Source organism: Sciurus carolinensis, chromosome 5 (assembly GCF_902686445.1).
Source record: "Sciurus carolinensis chromosome 5, mSciCar1.2, whole genome shotgun sequence".
NCBI lineage: Eukaryota > Metazoa > Chordata > Mammalia > Rodentia > Sciuridae > Sciurus > Sciurus carolinensis.
In genome coordinates this window covers 122,292,695-122,312,809 of record NC_062217.1, presented here as the reverse complement: position 1 = coordinate 122,312,809, position 20,115 = coordinate 122,292,695, and the positions used below count along the sequence as shown (strand labels likewise).

Sequence of the window (20,115 nt, the reverse complement as noted above, 5' to 3'; positions counted from 1 at the left end):
CAGAGTGGCCAAGCAGTAGGACCCTCAGAGGTCACCTAGGAAAAGCCCCAGGTACAGGCAGTTAGAGCCCCTAAGAATGTGTGCCCGTCTCAGTGCCAAGTGGGTGGCCTGGCCCCAGAATTCTCAGCACAGGACTGGGTGTGGACTGTGAGCCCACTGGAGAAGCCTTTCTGGAAAGGAGGGACTCTCCCGAGCCCTTGGGGGAGGACCCCAGAAAGGCACAAAGCAGAGAAGTGGTATGTCAGGTGAGGAAGGTTCTGGGTGCAGAGTAAACAGTAGGATGAGCCCGTCAGAGCACAGGGCCGGTGCCCGGGGCGCCCTCCAGGCATGGGCAGGAGGTGGTCGCCCCCCCGTGCTGCCACCAGCCTTGCATCCGCGAACTCCTGTCTGCCTGCATGGCATGCAGGGGTCACCTGAGACCTGCTGATCTGCATCTCTTGTTCTCCAAGAGGCCAGTGGGCCAGCCGTTGATGGCTACCTTCTCATTCTCCATTATATCTCCATTGCCCACATTTCTTTCCCTCATTTTTCTTGCTCAGAGACAGTTCTTAAAAATGAGTCCCTGAGCTCAGCCCTGTTGCAGGCTCGTTAATTTCGTGCCCCACCTCATTTGTTCCGAGGACCTACTTTCCCCTCGCCTGCTGCCGCCTTCCTCCCGACAGCTATATCTGGATTGCTGCTCCGTCCCCAGTCACCTTGTGTGCCACTTAGAGTTCTGTGGGCGGTTTTCTCTGCCAAGGAACTCTGGACGCAGGGGGACGGCAGAGGTCGTCCGTTCACCGCCACGCCCTCCTCAGACCCGAAACTGGAATCCCTTTTCCAGCATCGCCTGCCCAAGGTGATCTGGCCTGGACTGCCTTCCTCCAAGGACAGGCTGCTGGCTGTCCACAGGCCAGCCTGCATCGCTGCCCGGCTTCCCAGAGAGGTGGAACGCCTGTGAGCCTCATGGCGTTCCTCTCACGTCATTAGCCCTGCGTGTTTTCTAGAATCATCTCTCCTGGACCCTGCTGTCCACCCCGAGAACAAGGATCCATCATTCATTCCCTGCGACTCCTTGGGGCCAGAGGTTTTTTGGGTACTTTGAAGATACAGGGCATGCGACAAAGCACACCCTTTGCTTGCATGACTGCTGGCGCCGACACACTGGCCCCGACATCTCCAGCAGCCACCCCCGGGACAGGGGTGACTTCCTCTTCATTTAAGCCCAGGCTGCCTCTGGGCCTTCCCCAGCTCTGGAGCCAGCGCCGCCTTTGGGAATCACCTGGAGCAGGAACTGGAGCAGGTAGCACCCCTCTTCCCAGGACAGACCTTCAGACATGGGAGCGCACAGCATGTCCCCTCCACGTCTGATGTCCTCCACCGCCCTGTCCCCTCCTGGCTCTGTGGCCGGGGTACCACCCACTCCGAGAGACACACACAGTTTGTCAGTATCTATGCAAGGGTGAGGTCCCTCGGGTCATGCTATGAGCACAGCAGGACAGATGTCACCTGGTGGTGAGGCTCCAGCTTGTGCCAGACTTTTGGTCACCACTGCCCCCACTTTTGGCTCTCGTGAGGTCAATGCAAGTCCCCAAGTAGGTTTTGGATAAATGTCCTACAAGCGGATGTTTGAGCAATCGGCCATTCATCCCTGGATAACAGACCACGTTTTTTTTCTGTGGAGTCCCCTGTCTTGGTTTTACCCAGTGTCTCACCCAGTGGACAGAAACCTGTTGGGGCTTCTCTTGGTCAGGCTGTCCCTGGCACCCTGGTGACATCTCCAGACCCATCAACAGAGGCTCTGACCCCCACTCTACCTCCTGGAGGCAGAACTCAGATCTGCACCCTCGGTCAGCTCCACACACCCTGCACTCTCCAACCCACTCCGTGGCTTCACAGTCCCCCAGGCGGCTGTCCCCAGTCTGCCTTCTAGCATCCCCAGCTGTGAACAGAACCTTCTTCGTGCCTTGACATCCTGCTTCTCCCTCCAGATCCAACTGTAGCTCCCCTCTTCTGGAAGCCACGCACAACACCCCCGGGTTACTGCCTAGTCCCAGTCCCCTAGCTGCAATGGCCCTGTCCATGCCCACTGGGTGGCACCGATATGACAGGGGCAAACACGTGACTCTGCACAGGCAGCTTGGGGAACTTCATGTGCTGGCCGCGGCGGCTCTGCGGGGTGGGGCAGTAGAGATCAGACAGGGCACTTGAGGGTGTGGAGTGCAGACATGGACGGAACCAGGAGAGCGCCGAGCCAGGGCGGAGGGCAGGGCCTCGGCACGGCGGAGGAGGGGCCGGGACCCTGGAAACCCAAAGGAGGTGGGTGAGATCACCAGAGAGCAAAGGCCTGGCTCGGCCCCCTGGCTTTCCTCCTGCTCTGCCTTTATCTTCAGGCCCCAGGAACCTCTGGCCTTCATGAGTAGAACGCCCCAGGCCCCGGGCAGGTGGAAGACCCCGGGCAGGTAGAAGACCCCTCCTGCAGGTTCCTCTAGAAGCTCACCTGCCTGGGCGCCTCCAGGGGCTTCTTAGCTCTGAGCAGGCACGTGCCCCTCCACGGGGACAGAGACCAGGACACTGGCAACCCCAGAACTCTAGACAGGAGAATTCTGGGGGTCAGACAGCCAGAGAAGACACCCACAGGGTCACGCCCTGGCTCTGGGGCCCATAGGATTACCTACGAGGGCCCAGAATTCAGTCTCCTGTCCCCAGGAGCTCCTCCTTCCCCAAGGACAAACAGGAGCCCTGGCCGGTGGAGGCCCTATGGCTAAGGATCTCTCAGAGGCAGGAAAGAGGCTGAAAGTGTGGCCTGGACACACTCCATTGTTGAGAGAGGAAACTGAGGCCGGGGAGGGAGGCCAAGGAGGAGCGCGGCGGTCAGGGCAGGCCCACACGGCCCGCTCCTGCTGGAGGCCTGCAGCTCCTCGGGCCTCGCAGCCTCTCAGGGGAGATCTGGTTTCCTTGCTGGTTTCTGCATGACCTTGGGGCCAGTCACCTTCTCCCTCCCCACCTCATTTCCTCCTGCATTTTAAAGAGGCCTCCAGCTCAGCATCAGCATGTGGACCTGGGAGAGCTGAGCCACTGCCCGGAACCAGACTGTGGGAGAGGGAGCAGGGCCGGGGACTTTTCAGAGTCCCACTGGTGCCCTGCAGGGCTGGAGACCAGAGAGCAGGGCAGGACCAGAGCCATTAGCTCAAGGCTTCTCACAGGCAAGGATCCCGACGAAAATATGTGCACGAAGGTGTGTGTGCTCGCACACACTGGCACGCACACGTGTGTGGGGGGAGGACCGTGCAGGAATTTGTGTGTTGCTGACATGCACGTGATGTGAGGAGAAGCAACGCAAGGCCCGCCCCCGCTGTGGCTGAGCACAGAAGAGCCGGGCAGAGGGTCCGCCTGGTGGAAAACAGCCCGCACTCCCAGGAGGTGCCAGAACCTCAGATCCTGTCATCTAAGTCACCCAGCAATGGACAGGAAGCGAGGGCTGGAGTCTGGCCGCCCCATGCCCTCAAAGGCCACGAGCAGGCAGGACACTGGCGCGGCCACCTCCAGCCAGCCCTCTGTAGCTCCTCCTTGCTGAGACACAGCAAGCTAGCGGGAGAGCCACACGGAGTAGCCAGGGGCCTGGCTGAGGATCACTGAGGACACCTGGGGAGGGCAAACCACAGGAAACTGGCAGAGGACGGGCCCTTGCCCCTCTGCACGGCGGCAGAGGAAGAGGGAGAGACGGCACAGGCTCCCCAGGCCCTCGGCCACCCGACCCCTCTCCTGCACCCCAGGCAGCAAAAAGGCGACCAGGCACCTGGCTGTCACAGGTGGCGGATTACCCTGGAGCACCCTCCAGCCAGCCGGCCGCACACCCCCATTTCACAGAAAGGGAAAGAGAGTCCAGAGAAGGGACTAAATGTGAAAGGCCTTATCCCCCAGGACAGCTGGCCTGGCGGCTCCCTGGCCGCCCCTCTCAGCCAGGTGGCCTCTGTTCCTGGGAGTAGGGCGGGGAAGTGGCAAGTCCAGAGCATCCGGGCAGCCTCGTTGTTCACCACGAGGACCAAAGCCACGCTAGCTTGGGACAGGAGCGTCCCACGAGGCACTTTGTGGGGTGACCAACTCCTTCTGATTGCCCAAGGCGTTCCTGATTTCGGCACTGAAAAGCCCGCATTCCTGGAAACCCTTTCGTCCCAGGCGATCGGTCACCTGCTCTACCCTGTTGATGGACCCTCCTGGTGGCAGGGCCAGGATGGAACCAGAGAGCGAGGAAGTCTTAGAGGCCATTGAGCTTCATGCCCTGTCCCTCAGGTGTTCCCACCAACCTCCACTTGAATGTCCCCAGCTCCAGGGAGCTCGTCACATCAGCTGACCCTTTCAGGGGCCTCTCTAAGCACTAGAAAGTTCTAAAACAGGCTGACAGTGGCTGCTTCTCTCCCACCCCTCCCCCAGCTTTGTTCCCTTCTGAGAGCTGCTGGACACTCATGCCTTCTCTGTCCTCCCTGTCACTGTCCTTCAGACCCTTGAAGGCTGTGGTCACCCCCCACCCCCAGAGGTTAATCTTTTCCAGAAAGTGATATCCATCCTTGCTGGGCGTAGTGGCACCCACCTGTCATCCCAGCAGCTCAGGAGGCTGAGGCAGGAGGACCATGAGTTCAAAGCCAGCCTCAGCAACTCAGCTAGACCCTGTCTCTAAATAAAATATAAAAAGGGCTGGGGATGTGGCTCAGTGGGTAAGTACCCCTGGGTTCTATCCCTGGTACACACACACACACACAGACACACACACACACAAAGCAGAGAGATATCCACCCTCGAAGTGCTGGTGGTGAACAGAGAGAGGACATCAGGGGCCACATCATGACCCCACTCTCACCCCACCTCCCTCACCCTGGGGCCTCTGTCTGAATCCATCAGTTCAGCTGCCCCCTCTTGGGGGGTTTGGAGGGCAGGGCAGGGGAGGAAGGCATCCTAAGTTCACTGACAGTCTTTGGGAGGTGGCAGGGTCCAGAGTTTGCTGACACAGACAATATTGGGAGTCAGGGATGGACAGCGGGGACAGCAGGGGAATGACTGCTGAGTGATGGAGAAAGGCCCAGGCCCTAGACACACAGGGAAGGCGAGCTCTCGAGGCCTGGCAGGGATCAGGCGTGGGGAGAGGAGGAGGCAGGGTCCTTGGCCCTGAACGCGACTCCACCAATCGCACTTGGTGCTGAGCCCGCCTCTGCCGTGGGCTGAGGGGACGGGAGCTGTCTCCCTACTGCTCCTCACTATACCTGGGCCCAGGTGACTCTGCTTCCAGAAAATGGGTTTCAGGCAAGGAGCTTGGACCCAGGAAGCATTGCAGACTCCTGAACCCGCCAGCCAGCTGTCCCATGGCTCTTGAAGGTCCTCAGATCAAGGCTGCGCAGCAGAGTCACACTGGAGTCTTCACGAGAGCCCACCCCAGAGCTACTGAACCAGGTCCCTGCCAGCCAGGCAGAGCTTGGGTCCAGAGATCTCTGGCATATTCTGCCGCCCGGCCAGGGTTGAGAAACTGGGCCCAAAGAAGGAAGCCGGGCCCAGGCTGCCTGGTGTGGCTGAGCAGAGCCTGGGTTTTAGACCCAGGTCCCAGTCCCACCCTGGAGAGGCCTCCTCGCTTGGAGGCCCCAGGCGCAGCTGGGCAGGAAGCCCCAGGAGGGGTGGGGGCTGTGCTCCCCCAGGCTTCCTGGGCTGTGCCAGGCCCTGCCCAAGCCCCAGGCATCCCGGGGCTTCCCCTCCTCCCCGTCCCCATCTCCTCCCCGCTGTAAACCTGTCTTGTAAAAGCCGATGCAAGTCCTGGCCGTCAGCCACAAAAGCCTTCTCAGGCCTCCTCTCCGGCCGCATGTGGCTCCTGGAGAAAGCAGGACAGAGGCGAGACGCTAGCACTCAGCTGCTCTGTAAATCTATCGAAGATATGTTTTATCACTTCCCGACATTCCTCCGTAAAAGCCACTCAGCTGCATCTACAGAGCATGGAATTCATGTGATACTGGGAAGCTGGCTAATGGCCTGGGTGAATCCAGCAGGACAGATGGAGGCCCTCCGGGTTCGCTCCTGTCTAACTGTGCCGTCTTTGGCAACCAAGACACAGTATCTCAGCAGCCTCTGCCTCACCATCTGTAAAATGGGGATGCAGATGACTGGGAGGATTAATGAGATCCCAGCTGCACACCCCGGACTTGAGGCCTGGCATAGAGGAAGGATCAATGAAGGAGGCTGGCAAGGACAAGCTTGGAGCCTCTTTGGGACCAAGGGTTGGAGGAGGTAACAGATATACAGGACCCAAGGCTTGGGGTTCCCAGCTCCCATCTTGCACCTCTCTGGAGACAGGCTTGGTTGGTTGGTTGGTTGGTTGGTTTTATGGTACTGGGGATGGAACCCAAGGATGTTCTACCACTGAGCTACACCTCCAGCCTTTTTTATTTTTATTTTGTGACGATCTTGCTAAGTTGCCCAGGCTGGACTCCAACTTACGATTCTCCTGCTTCGGCCTCCCAGGTGGCTGGGTTCCAGGCGTGTGCCACCCTGCCAGCAGCAGGCCCTACTGTATCCCAGGGCCCCTCAGGGTGAAGATGATCAGAAAACAAGGCAAGGGCACGTGGGGCTACTGCCGTCTCCTCGTCCTCCTGCTCTTCTTCCTCCTCTTTTCATACAGCAAGCTTTAGATCCTTGTCCCACGTGGCATGCTTGAAATTGCACACCTCCAAACTGTTTCAGCCCTTAGAAGTTCAAGCCCCCATGTTGATCTACTGGGGTTCCCCAGATCATGGATTAAGAAGGGTTCTGCAGCCCGTGCCATGGCGCACACCTGCAATCCCTGTGGTTCGGGAGGCTGAGGCAGGAGGATCGTGAGTTCAAAGCCAGCCTCAACAACTTTGTGCAGCCCTAGGTAACTCAGTGACACCCTGTCTCTAAATAAAAAATAAAAAGGGCTGGGGATGTGGCTCAGGGTAAGCGCCCCTGGGTTCAATCCCTGACACCAAAATAAAAGAGGGACTCTGCCACTTCTTCCGGCTGCTTTTTTCTCCCAGAGTTTTATTTTTTCCCCATATTTTTATTGGTGCATTATAATTATACATAATGACGGATTCACTGTTACACATTCATACGTGCACACGATTGGCTGCTCTGGTTTTAGCGATGTCTGTCACTGACCTAAGAGAGCGTAGGGCAGCCCCACGTACGGCCTCCCACTTGCCTCTCTTTTTTTTTTTTTTTTTTTTTTTTTTTTTTGCGGTACTGGGGATGGAACCCAGGCCTTGTGCTTGTGAGGCGAGCACTCTACCAGCTGAGCTACCTCCCCAGCCCTGCCCCTCTTTAAGTTCCACGTCCTCACTCCACAGATAAGCGAGCTGGTGCTGCAGCAGGGGAGAGGCTGGACCGAGCGGTAAGAACAGGAGGCCTGCGGCTCCCGAAGCAGAAGCACGCGCTGTGAGCTGCACGCCCGCCACCTCGTCCGCACCCTGCGCTGTGGATCCTCCCAATCACTCCAGCAGTCTGACGGAGGAGGCGCCGAGGTCAGAGCTGTCACCTAGCAAGCTGGCAGTGTTGTGGCTTCCGGGAGCCGTCTTGCTGGATCCTGGGGATTCAAACAGCAAAGAACAACCAAAGAGCAGGTCCCTGGAGCAGCGAGGCTGGAGGCCCGGGAAGCAGGTTGGCAGGAGCCCGCGGAATCTCGCAGGAGGAGCGCATGCCTCCGGCTGGAAGCCCTCCTCCACGCCTCCCTTGTACCACATGCCAGGCAAGCCGGACTCGTGATGAGCGGTGTGGGACACTTCCAGGCCTGAGTGAAGCCGGAACTTCTCCCAGCTTTCAGACCCCATCCCCCGCCCCACCGCCCGCCAGGCCTTGTTCCAGCTCCGGGAGGCCCCAGGGGGGTGGGCAATGGTGGATCAGCCTCCTGTTTCATCAAGAAAGATCTGAGGCTCAGCGAGATGACTGGACCCCACCTCCCCGCCTCCTGGCCGAGCACGTCTCCTTTCCCCTGGGGCCCGGAAAGGCAGGACCATGAAGTGTGCCGTTCGACTGGCGGCTGCAGCAGGTGCCACCGTCTTCCCGCTTCCGCCCCTCCCCCGGGCGTCTATGCCCCACCTGCCCTGTGCCCTTGCTGTGCCAGGGGCCCGATGCATGCCACCTCTCTCCCCCTCGCCAAAGTCCTGTGCAGGGGGACACTCATGAGCCCACATGTACATGGGAGGCTCAAAGCAGAGTTTTGTTTCCATAAATGAAGTCAGCAGGGGGTGACGCAGACCAACAGTCATAAATGCCACCAATCAGGCCGGGGAGTGTGCGGCGGTCACAGGCGGTCGGCCCAGACTGCACATGGGCCGGATCCCCACCTGCGCAGCAGCAAGCCAGGGACTCCCAAACTCTGATCCTTCGGCCTCCAGTCCCCGTGGCCCTCAGCTCTCCTGCTGCCGCCTCCAGCCGAGGACGTGCGGGCCGTGACCTCATGCTGCGGAGACTCCTGGGGCGCCCTCCTCTGTGACGCCTCTGTGACGGCCTCCTCCATAACGGTGGGGCAGTACAAAGAGGCTGAATGGAACGGGATCCGGAGGGACCCCAGCCGGACCCAGACGTGGGCTTCGTGATCTGATCATCTGGGCTGCCACCGCGCCTGCTCAATCGATGTCACACGAGAGGCCCAACCAAGTCTCCAGAGCCTAACGGGCCAAGTCCAAGGCAGGATGGAGCCGGTGGGCTGCTGCCCGAGGGCCTGGGGGATTGAGGGCCCAGGGGAGGCAGAAACATGAAGGACTGAGGCTCTGCCTTTTCAGGCAGGATCCTGTGGGAGAGGAGACAAGCCTGAGATCAGATTCCAGATGCCCCAAGGACCAGCGGCTCTGCTCCAGCCTGGTCCAGACCAGCCACCCAGGAGCCCATCTCCTGCACCATCATCTCCCTGGGTTCTTAACTCAGTCAACACCTGGGCCTTTATCAAGTGCCAGCGAGGGGCCCACTTCTGAGCCACAGGGATGCAGGAGAGAGTAGCCCACAACAGAGCCATGGTCAAGGTCTGGCCCCCGCTGAGCAGAGTTTCCAGCTCCCTGGCTTCCCAGCAGGGGCCAGGCATGCATTGGCTCACACTAAAGATTCTGAAGAGTGCATGGTTGGCTGGGTGCAGTGGCACACACCTGCGATCCTAGTGCTCCGGAGGTTGAGGCAGGAGGATCGCAAATTCACAGCCAGCCTCAGCAACCTAGTGAGGCCCTAAGCAACTTAGCAAGACCCCGTCTCAAAATAAAATATGAAAAGGGCTGAGCTGGGGCTCAGTGGCTAAGCACCTCTGGGTCCACTCCCGGCACCAAAAATAAAAACAAGCCAATGAGCGACGTGCCCTGTGTCTCAGCTCTGTCACCCTTAAGCGGAATAGGGTGCTGTAAGGTTGAGAAGCTATGTACAGTGCATCCGGCACCGAGCTCAGGGTTGCACGGAACGCTCAATAAACAGGAGCTGTCGTTATCAGCCAAGGCCTTTGCCCTTCAGGGACCACAAGCTAATTGCTTCTCCGTGGCCAGCCCTCGCCCCTCAACTTGGGCCTGAGCCACAGGTCAACCCACAGACCCCAAAACTCAATCACTGTCTAATAAAATCCAGGGCTTTCTGAGCACACCCAGAGTGTGGGAGCAGAGGATTCAGAAAACCAGAAAGGCGGCAAGTACTACTGAGTTTTGTTTCAGAAAATGAAGTCATCCAGGGTGACAGAGACCGACAGCCATACACACCACCAAGCAGGCCAGGACGTGGTGCAGAGCTCACAGGCCGTCAGCCCAGACTGCAAGTGGACTGGGTCCCCACCTGCTCAATTGCAGTCCCCCCCCACACACTCCCAGGAAGATCTGGGAAGACCGTCCCATGGGCTCATGCCCTGCCCCCCAAGTGGCCTCGTGAGAAGGAGCTGGGGTGACCATTGGATCCCTTCCCACCAGCCTGACGGGGCCCCTTCAGCCCTGTGCATCTCAAGGTTCCCCCATGTGTTTGGGCAGAAGTGAGTAGGAAGAGGCCTCCCTCCCCAGGACAAGCCATGTCCAAAGTCCCCTTGGTGTGGCCTGCCACCCCTCCCTCAGCTCATGTAGTCCTTCAGCAAACGTCCCTTGAAGGTTTCCTCTGTGCCAGGCAGAGCAGCCCAAAAGCCACAACCTGGCTGCCTGAAGGAAGCATGACCCTACCAAGTCACAATGAAAATCAGTTCTGGGGGAGGTGGGCATCGAGCTAGGAGGGCAGAGCAGGGCCCTGCCTCCCTAGAGCAGGGGGACAGAAGCTGCGACTGCTGGGTGACTCGGGAGATGTGGGGCAGAGGAAGGTAGGGAACGGCATGTGCAAAGGCCCGGGGGTGGAGGAGAATGAGAAAAAAGATGGTGCTGTAATGCAGAGGGCACACGATGGGGACAGGTGACTGAATCTCGTCCCAGGCCCTGGGTCCCCTCACCCCATTGTGACCTAGAACCATGCCCAGGGTCCTTTCCACATACACACTTCCCTCTGTGTCAACACTCACACAGGTGCCCAGGTTGTCCCCGGCCTGCATGTGCAGTGGGCTCTGAGTCCTGGGTCAGACTCCCCAGGGAACCTTCCTAGGAGATGTCCCGTTACTCCCCCACCAGCCCCTCACGCACAGCAGCCAGCCAGAGGAAAGCTGCTGCCCACCCGCAACCTACCTGAAGCAACAATGTGGCGACCACACCAAAGCCCTGGACGCTGGCTGTGTGACCCGCCACTTAATGAGCTTGGCCGTGGGCCAGGACTCCCAGAGGGTGAGGGGTCCATCAGTGAGGCAGGCCCAGCACCTCACATTTACCTCCGAAAAGAGTCACGGCAGCACTTGAAGCCCGGGCTTGAGGGTCCACGGGCCCCTTTCTGGAACCAGATCAGGGCAGGTCACGTGCAAGCTCCGTGCAGCCCGACCTGAGTCCCCCTCGCCGCCTCCTCCAGGGAGCCCACCCTTCCTCTCCAACCCTGTAGTTGCCCTTGCCCCCGTGACAGGTTGAACTGAGGCTTCATTCATCCTCGAGGGCCCGATGACTTGGACAGAGGCCACCCCGACTCTTGGCAAGCAGGCTCAGGAGAGATTCAGGATGAGTTCGGAGCCCACTACCTCCAATAAGCAATCCTGAGCTCGGGGGGCTGAGGCAGGAGGATCATGAGTTCAGAACCAGCCTCAGCAACTTAGCGAGGCCCTGAGCAACTCAGCGAGATCCTGTCTCTAAACAAAATATTGAAAAGGGCTGGGGGTGTGGCTCAGGGGTTAAGAGCCCCTGGGTTCAATCCCCAGACCAGAAAAAAAAAAAAAAAACAAGTAACCCCAGTTTCCAGTGCAAAGAAAGCCCCGCTCCTCAGAGGGGAAGGTGGGGCTCGCTCACCCGTCTGCATCCCCAGAAGGCCCCCCGTGTCCCCAGTTGTTTCGTCTGCCCAGCACCCAGGACGGGAGGGGCCGAGGATGTGTGCTAGGTGGAAGCAGGAGAGTCGCGACGCCCCAGCTCTTGCTCGCCCTCCCCGCCAGCCGAGCGGCCGGGCACCCTAGCAGAGCCCGGACCCAGCCAGGGAGCCCCAACGCTGCATCCCCCCCACTCACCCCACGTCGGCCGAGGGCCCCAGGGGCCGCAGGCTGGGCAGCGCTGGCCCGGTCCTCTGGCTGGATCCACGCTGCCCATGTGCAGAGAAAACAAAGCAGCCACGTGGGCGCGTGTGACTTATGGCTTTAATCTCCCTGATAGAAGGCCTTTAAAGATTATTTCAGGGATGAAAAAAATAATCCTGGGTAATGAATCAAGGCCTTAAGAAGCTGATAAGCAGCCGGGAACTGGCGGGGCCGAGCTCCTGATTTAATTAAAGTCTTACAGATACTCCCTGAAACAAAATCCATTGTGGCCATCAAGGTGATAAAAAGACTGCAGTCCCTTTAAACTAACTCACCTGCCTCGTGAATCTTCTTCCTAGTGGAGAGGGCGGATGAGGCCACCGTCTTCAGTATCCAGGACTCCGTCACTGCAGACGGCAGACCCTGAGGGACAGAAGGTAGCACCCAAGAGCCAGAGGCAGATCAGGGCCTAGAGGACGGAGGGGGACGAGTTTGGACAGGGAGCAGTGGGCTGTGTGTCCTTGGGTTACTTGCTGCCCCTCTCTGGGGTTCAGTTTCCTCTGAATCCTGGCATCTAGCAAGGGGTAAAACCAGCGAGGCTCCAGAGGCAACCTACAGCTGGCCTGGGTCCTAAGTCCCGAGTGCCCCTGGGGGTGAGGAGAGGGCGGCATCTCCATGTGACCGAGGCTCCCTGCTTGTGCCACAGTGTTCTGGGCGCCTCAGAAGCTGCCCACGCACAGGCCTCCCTGTCCCTGTGGCCGCCTCTTCTCCTCATCCTCCTCCACCTGCTCACACACACCAACCCCGGGGAAAGCCCACTGCCATGCCCTCAGAGACCTGGAGTGGCCCTCTGGACACTCGCAGGCCAGTGGGGTGGTAAGTGCCGTGTACGATGTCCAACCAGAGTCGGCACCGAGACGAGAGAAGGGCAGGCTCCCAGAGCAGGCCGGAGCCTTGGACTCCATCTGGCCTGACCACCAGGCTCTACAAAGGATCCAGAGAGAAGCCAGCCGGTTGGACCTTGGAGGACAGAAATCGAGGCCCGGAGAATGTGAGGACAGGAGTCAGTGACCTCTGTATCCTCAGAGGCCAGCCACCCTTAGGGAGGATAGACAGACGGGGGGACAAGCATCCAGGGAGGTGGCCATGGTGGAAACCCATCAGCCTGGGCCCTGGCGGCTAGGCCTGCATCCTGGGCTGGACACGGGAGTACAGAATCTAGCCTAGCTCCTCAGGAGGCCAGCGCCACGGAGCAGGGTGGCTGGGCACATTTGAATCTCAGCTTAATGAGAAGTAATTTTAGTGCAAGCATGTCCCAAATGCACCATGTTTTCGTTACATCTGGCAGCCTGTGCAGGGATCCCCTGCGCCCCAGGCCTGGCCCAGAGCTGCCCCAGCGAGAAGCCCTGTGCAGCAGTCGGATGGCAAGTTTCTAACGCGTGACCTCCTCTCGGGGCCCCACGGCCATGGAGACTCTGAGTTGGTGGGACAGTAAAGAGAGAAGATGCGACACCGCCGAAGGTGTAGCCTGGGACCAGGGCGGCCCTGAGCCTGGTCCCCACACAGGCCAGTCCTCTGGACTCTTCCCAGGTCTGCTGGTGGGGGAGCCAGGTGCCGGCTGCCACCTAGTGGCCAGAGTAGGAATGGCATGCTGAGGCGCCCAGCTTGGCACCCCCAGCAAAACACTCCTTTGGGGCAAGCTTAGGGTTTTCACCCTAATAGAAAGAAAAGGAAACTGAAGTCCATGGTCACCCCAAAATTTGTCAAGACCCCTTCCTGGGTTCAGCCTCGTCCCCCCTCCAGTCCTCCCTCTCTCCTATTCAGTCACTAATCTACCAGCCAGTAGTGGCTCCCTGCTGCCCACAGGATGCAATGGCCCTTCTCCACCATCAAGCGCAGCGCCCCCTGAGACAGTCCCAACTCCGTTTCAGGCCTCTGCCTCTCTGCACCCGCCGTGCCCTCGCCTCTGGGTCTCCCCAGCCCGCCACTCCCTCCGGCGGGCACTGCCTCTGTGCCTCCTCCCTTGCTCTGCCCTGTGGTTGCCCCCTGTGTCCTCCAGCCCGACCTCCTCTGTCTGAAGGCCTGGGGGGGCAGACTTCCTGTGTCTTTTCTAAGTTCATCTAACTTCGCAGCTTTAAATCCCATCTACCTCGCAACGGCCCCAAAGGCTGTCCCTCTGGGCCAAGTCTCCCTTGAACTCCAGACGCACGTTTGTCCACCGTGGAGAAGCAGTCTGAGAAGGAAGCTCGGGGGTCCAGTTCTGACCCGCTAGAGCTGCTCGAGCTTCCTCCTAAGACTGCTTCTCCATCCTCTGGGCTTCTCCATCTTCCCAGCTGTTCGAGCCCCAGATCTCTATCCTGTGTACCCCGCATCCAACCTTCCAGCAAAGCCCAATGCTGCTGCCTTTGACACCAGCCCAGAGTCTGACCACTCCTAGCTGCCAACCCCTGCCAAGGGGCCACCCATTCGCATTCACCACTCGGGCAGCTGGCCAGGACAAGCCCAGGCTCCCGCGCCCACTCGCTCACCTGGACCAACGCCAGGCCTCTGGCTGACCTCCCATGCCACCCAGCCCCGTCCGGCTCCTCACGAGCTCGTCTTTCCGTCCATCCACCCGAGGAGGGGCAAGGCCCACCCGCCTCCGAGCTCCCACGGCGCAGGGTGCGGCCACAGCCATGGCGGACATGCCAGACCGCCCATGCCACCAGTCATCACGTCATGGGGACGGAGGTCACGGCCACGAGGAGAAGCAGAGGGAGTCGGGGAGCCAGCAGCAGGCGGAGTGGCAGAGCTCGAAGCCAGAAAAGGTTTCCCGGGAGGGAGCACTTAGTCTGACTGCGTTACCGGATGAGGGAGGCTGGGAGCGATGGGGAGAGGATTGGGAGGGAGGGAGTTACCAGGGGCGGCCCAGAGGTGAGGCCGGGGGTCAGCTGGGTCAGACCACCCGGCCTTGCGGGCCCCTGGCGGCAGCCGGGGTCTATCCTGAGAGCTGCCCGTAAGGGGTGAGTCTGCGCCAGAAGGGACAGGTGGGGTGGGGTGCTTGAGCCCACCCTCAGGTCCCTGGACACCTCCAGGTGGCCTTGCCCACTCATCCCTGCTTCGGGCCCAACAGGGAAGCGAGTGTTGAACAGACTCAGGATAAAGAGAACCGGTGAGTCAGGCTGGTGAGTTCATGCACAAATTCTAAGCCCAGCGGCACACGAAGGCTCAGGGTGTCTTCCTCCCCAGTGACCCAGGTACTGACAACCCGCCAGGCAAAGCCGTGCAGATGGCACCTGGGCTTTGGCTTCCACAGCAGAGGCTGGCCTTCCCAGAGGCAAGGGATGTAGTGAAGGAGCCCAGCTCTCCTCCTGGCCAGGACAGGGCCCACCTCTCAGGCGTGCTGGTGTGTACCTCAGGGCTGCACCTGAGCTTGCCATAGGGCTCCCAGGGAGCGGCTTCCCAGGGGCCCGGAGGTGCCCTGAGAGCCCGCAGGCTGACCCACAGCTTCATGGGGGATCCAGGAGGTGCCCTGCAGGAGGACATGGAGGGCTCGGGAATAGCGAGTTGGAGGAGGGGCCGGCCTGCCTGGAACAGCAGCACCCACCATGGGGAGGGACGGGGACCCGGTATTGAGAGACAAACGACGAACCTGGTTAGGTTTTCGGGGAGGTGGCAGGAGAGCACGGGGGCTGGATGGGGAAGATGACTGAGGAGTGTCCCCAGTCAGGGCCTAGGTAGCACTCTGAGGTCAGCATGGACTTCTCAGGAGAGGCAGGCACAGTGAGGCCAGGTGGCCCCAAGCAGTGGCACCATGGGGCACGCTTATTTGGGAGAATTCTCTCCCCAGCAGGCCCAGCAGATCCCAAAGAAACCAGGCATTCGGTGCAGGACAGTAGAGGTCAGGAGCAGTGGACATGCAGCAGCTCTTGCCTCAGTGTCCCCAGGGAAGGTGACAGAGGAAGAACAAGGGACACCAGGACGGGCACCTTGAGAGGAGACAGAGTCTAGGAAGCATTTGCATCCGAGCCAGGAGCTCCTAGGATTCTGTCCTGGGTCTTCCCCTCTCTGAACCTCATTTGCCTCATCTGATAAATGGGCAGATGATCCTCTATCCCTCCAAACAAATGAGTGACGGGCGGACACAGCTGTGCATGGACACCAGGCCTCTGGGGGCACCTGGTGGAGCTGGGATGGAGCCAGGGCTCCACGAGGTCCTCACTGTCCTTCCGGATGGAGAATCAGGAAGGCAGGGAGCGCTCCTTTGTCTGGCCTCCTCCCAGATCCCACAGGGGCCCGTTGTGTATCCATCAGCCCCACCCTGCTGACTGGGCAGGGGCTGGGGTCTCCTCTCTCCCACACCAGCCCAGGTGGAGGCTGGCTCGGCCTCCGAAGCCACCAAGGTGCTGCTTCCTGAAGGAGCGCCAAGTTCTTTGGTAGCTTCTGGTGCTTCCTTCCTATCCGAAAGGGAAACGGAAGGTCTCTTTGCACCATTAAAGAATTAAGAGGGACTTAGGACCACAGCTTCGTTCCCTGTCTGTCTCCAGGACAGGAATAGGGAGGCTCCCCCAGGTCCTGCAGACCGGCCAGGAGCAAGTCCCAGGGAAGCACAGACCGCCAGGGCAGGTCATCCCACGACACGGGGGTTGCCAAAGCTGCTGCAGGCACAGGCATCCCGGAACACCGGGGCTGGCTTGGGAAGACTGCTGCTCCAGGAGAGCTCTTCTGGAGCCTCCCACGACGCCAAAGATCCAAGCCCAGATCGCAGGCAGAGAGGCCAGTCCAGGCCCCCAAAAAAGACACTTCCTGACCCCAGCAAGCGGGGACACGTGGGGAATGAAGTCAGTGGAGAAACCCGACCCCAAGAACTCACCCTGTGACTTTGGCCAAGTCCTCTGTGCTTCTGGGTCTCAGTCTCCCCATCTGTTCAATGAGACCTCAGGGCTGTCACCTGGAGGCCCGCTCTCTGACCCTGAGAGCTCTGCCAGGCTTATCCTCGTCACTTCCTTCTCTGCCACCACCCCAGGCCTGGCCCCCATCCCGGGCAGCACCCCAGGTGCCGAGTCACTGTCCCGCAACCCTGCACACCGTCCTCAGTGGCTGCCAACTGAAGGTGTCTTTGAAGTCAATTCACACAGTCCTCCGACAGAGGCAGGGGGCAGCGTCCCACGCAGCCAGCTCAATCCACCTCGAGGCCCAAGAGAGCCACAGGATGGGCTGCCTGTGGACAGAAGACCCCAGGCCATGCTTCATGGGGGTTTTTTGGGTACTGGGGATTGAACCCAGGGGCGCTTAACCACTGAGCCACATCCCCAGTCCTTTTTATGTTTTATTTAGAGACAGGGTTTCAGTTGCTTAGGGCCTCGCTGAGTAGCTGAGGCTGGCTTTGAACTCGTGATCCTCCTGCCTCAGCCTCCCCAGCTGCTGGGATTACAGGCGTGCACCTCTGCACCCAGCATGATTTTTTTTTAATTAAAAATTTTTAATTAAATTGAGATTGGATCAAAGGGTCCAAAGTTACAGCTAGACAGAATAAATAAGTTCTAGGGATCTACGGCACAGCACGGTGACTATAGTTAATAATAATATATTGTATACTGTACTTGGAAATTGCTGAGAAAGTAGATCTTAAATGTTCCCACCGCAAAAAAAAGTAATTATTCAAGGTGATGGATATGTTAATTAGCTTGATGGTGGTAACATTTCACCCTGTGTACATACATCAAAACGTCACATTGACACCATAAATAAATACAATTTTTATTTGTCAAGTATACTTCAATAAAGAAAAAAAAGTGCTACTTGTGAAATATTTTGAACATTCAGAAAAGGACAGAGCAGAACATTCGGGCCACCTGGAATTTACTGATGCTAAGCTTCAGCCAGGTTTCCAACCGGGGGCTCGCCTCTGACCCCCTGAGCATGCTCAGTGCCCTCCCCAGCCCTTCCTCCCCTTGCAGGACTGGGCGTGGGTGAGCTGACACCCTGCCTGCACAGGGGCAGCCGAGGACAGAAGCTGCTTCTCTGCACCTCCGCGGTCACATTGGGAATCTGTTACCTTCATAACCACCTGTGAGATGCAGGTGGGTCTATTCCCCCGACTTCACGTAGGAGGAAACCGAGGCACTGACAGTGAGGGGCTTACTGAGGGCACACAGCACCCTGGAGGCTGGCAAGGCACAGGACTGTCCCAGGCACAGTGTCCTCTTCTTGATCCATCCCTTGGCTCGTCTCCAGCTCCCCTCCCCGCTGGGGCTCCAGGAGAGGCTGTTACAAACTCTGCAGGATCAACAGGTGGGACTGAGCCTCCCCAGGCAAACGGGGCTTACCACACACCACCTTTAAAAATCCACCACGAGAGTTGGTTGGGATCCAGCATCGGGCAAGTCACAGTGCAGACCGTCCCTGCTCCAGCGGTGCACACAAAACCAAGATACCCCTCGTCCTTCGATTATGGCGTCCAGTGGGCTATGGGCACTTGATACTCAGAACAGAGAGCAACCATAGGGGCGGAGGGCAGTGAGCAAAGAGACTAACTCTCCTGGACGTGAACTTGATTTAGGTCTTGGAAGGCGAGTCCTGATGAAGTGGAGAAGAGGGGAAGTCCCACCTGGTAGAGGGGACCCCACATTCAGAGGTCCCCAGAACCTCTCTGGGAGGGGTGAGGGGTTCTGAGAGGATAGGGAGGTGGCTGGTGAAGACAGAAAACACCTTTCCTGTGCACAAACCAGATAAACGGCTCAAGTTCAGAATAGTTAAAGAGAGAGAAGAAACTCTAAATCAAGAAAAAAATCAGACAATCCACTTTCTAAAACTTTGACGAGACTTGAATAGGCCCACTACAAAGACAGCATCCAGCTATGTAATAATTTGAAGAAAAATTCTCAACAGCATTGATCATTAGGGAATTGCAAATCAAAACCACAGTGAGATGCCATTATACTCCCACCAAACATGCTAAAATTAAAAAGGAATGATAACTCCAAATGTTGGCAAGAATGCGGTGCTACCAGAAGGAATATACTCTGCTGGTGGCAGCATTAATTAGTCTAATCACTTGGGAAACTGTTGGGCAATATTTATGGAAGCTAAGCACATGCCTATGTATAACTCTGCAATTCCACTCCTAAGTAGTTACCCAAGAGGAATGAAAGCAGATGACTGCCAAGGAACATCTTCAAAAAAATGGCCATCAACATTTCATTCCTAATAGCCAAAAACTGAAAACAACTCCAAAGCCCATCTCTTGTAGAATAGATAAATAAATTATGGTACATTCATTTAACGAAATACTATACAGCAAAGAAAAAGAACAAAATCTCAGATGATGCCAAAGGAAAGAGGGCAGACAGGAGTGCTGGATGGTTCCATACGTGTGAAGCTCAAGGAAAGATGAATTTGACTCTGGGGGGTTTAAGTGTGAAAAGCCGTTGCCTCTGCGGAGATTATTGGCTGGAAGAAGCATAAGGAAATTTCCTGGGCATTGAAGTTTTTCCCTATCTCCATCTCTGGGCTGTTTGCACAGTTTATACCCATGTACGAACCCATCAAGCTATACACTTAAAATACGAGCACTTTATACCAAGAAATACCCCTGATAAATCTTGTTTTAATAGATGAAGACAGAGAGGGCAAGAGAGCAGAACAACCAGTCTGGGAGGCTTTTGCAACTTCCCAGGTGAGGAAGAGTGAGCAAACCACCGAGATCCAGGTGCTGGACGTGGGCGGGACAGGGAAGGTGCGGCCGTGTGGGCAGGTGGGGAGGCTTCTGGCAGGAGGAAAGGACTCACCTGGAGCAGGCTCAGGCGGGACTCCTCCACGCGGCGCTGAAGCCCAACACCCCAGGGATCATCTAGAACGGGCCCTGCCCTCCTTCCAGTGCTCGGAGCACTCAGGGCCGAGCTCCCGCCCGGGGTAGCCCACTGAGCCCCTCTGGCATCCTGGAGGGCCCTGTGCTGCGGAGCCGTCTGGGCCCACAGAGGCCTGGTTCTCCCGATTTTACAGATGAGCAAACTGAGCTTTAGAGAGCCGAGTGGGGTATCAGGCCCCACATCTGTGAACTGACCTGCGAATGACCGTGTCACCCCAGGGCTGGAGACAACTTGCCTGGGACAACCTGGCAGGACGCAGGATGGGCCCTCTGGGTGGGTTCCAGCTGGGGCAGTGAGCTTGGGAACTCATCCTCCAGGGCTGCCGGGCGTCCCGAAGTGCGACCCGGCCTGGGAAGAGGCGGTCGCGGAGGACCTGGACCTCAGCCTTCACCCCCTCGGAGCAGGTGCGGCTCTCTCCCCGCGTTGCAGCCGAGGAGGCAGCGGCTCAGGGAGGGCAGCCAGGGAGGGCAAGTCCCCTGCCTTGCAGACCCTGAGCCCAGCTTCCCCTCCCCCATGGGTCCTGAGCACTGAGAGGGGCCCATTCTGAGTTCCAGAAAAGGAAGGCGGAGGAGAGAGGAAGAAGCTGAGGTGCAGGAGGCTGAGGAAAACACAACCAAGAGAACAAGGCAGGCTGGGAGGCGAGAGGCAGGAGGAACATTCCAGAAAGAGGCTCAGCCGGCAGGAGAGGCTGGGTGGGGCTGCCAA

General features: G+C 58.4%; 1 pseudogene; it reads right to left on the bottom strand.

The window, feature by feature from the left end:
* The window catches only part of LOC124985730 (BAG family molecular chaperone regulator 5-like), a 35,117-nt pseudogene extending 30,869 nt beyond the window's left edge, over window positions 1–4,248 (bottom strand).
* Window positions 4,249–20,115: the final 15,867 nt, after the last annotated feature.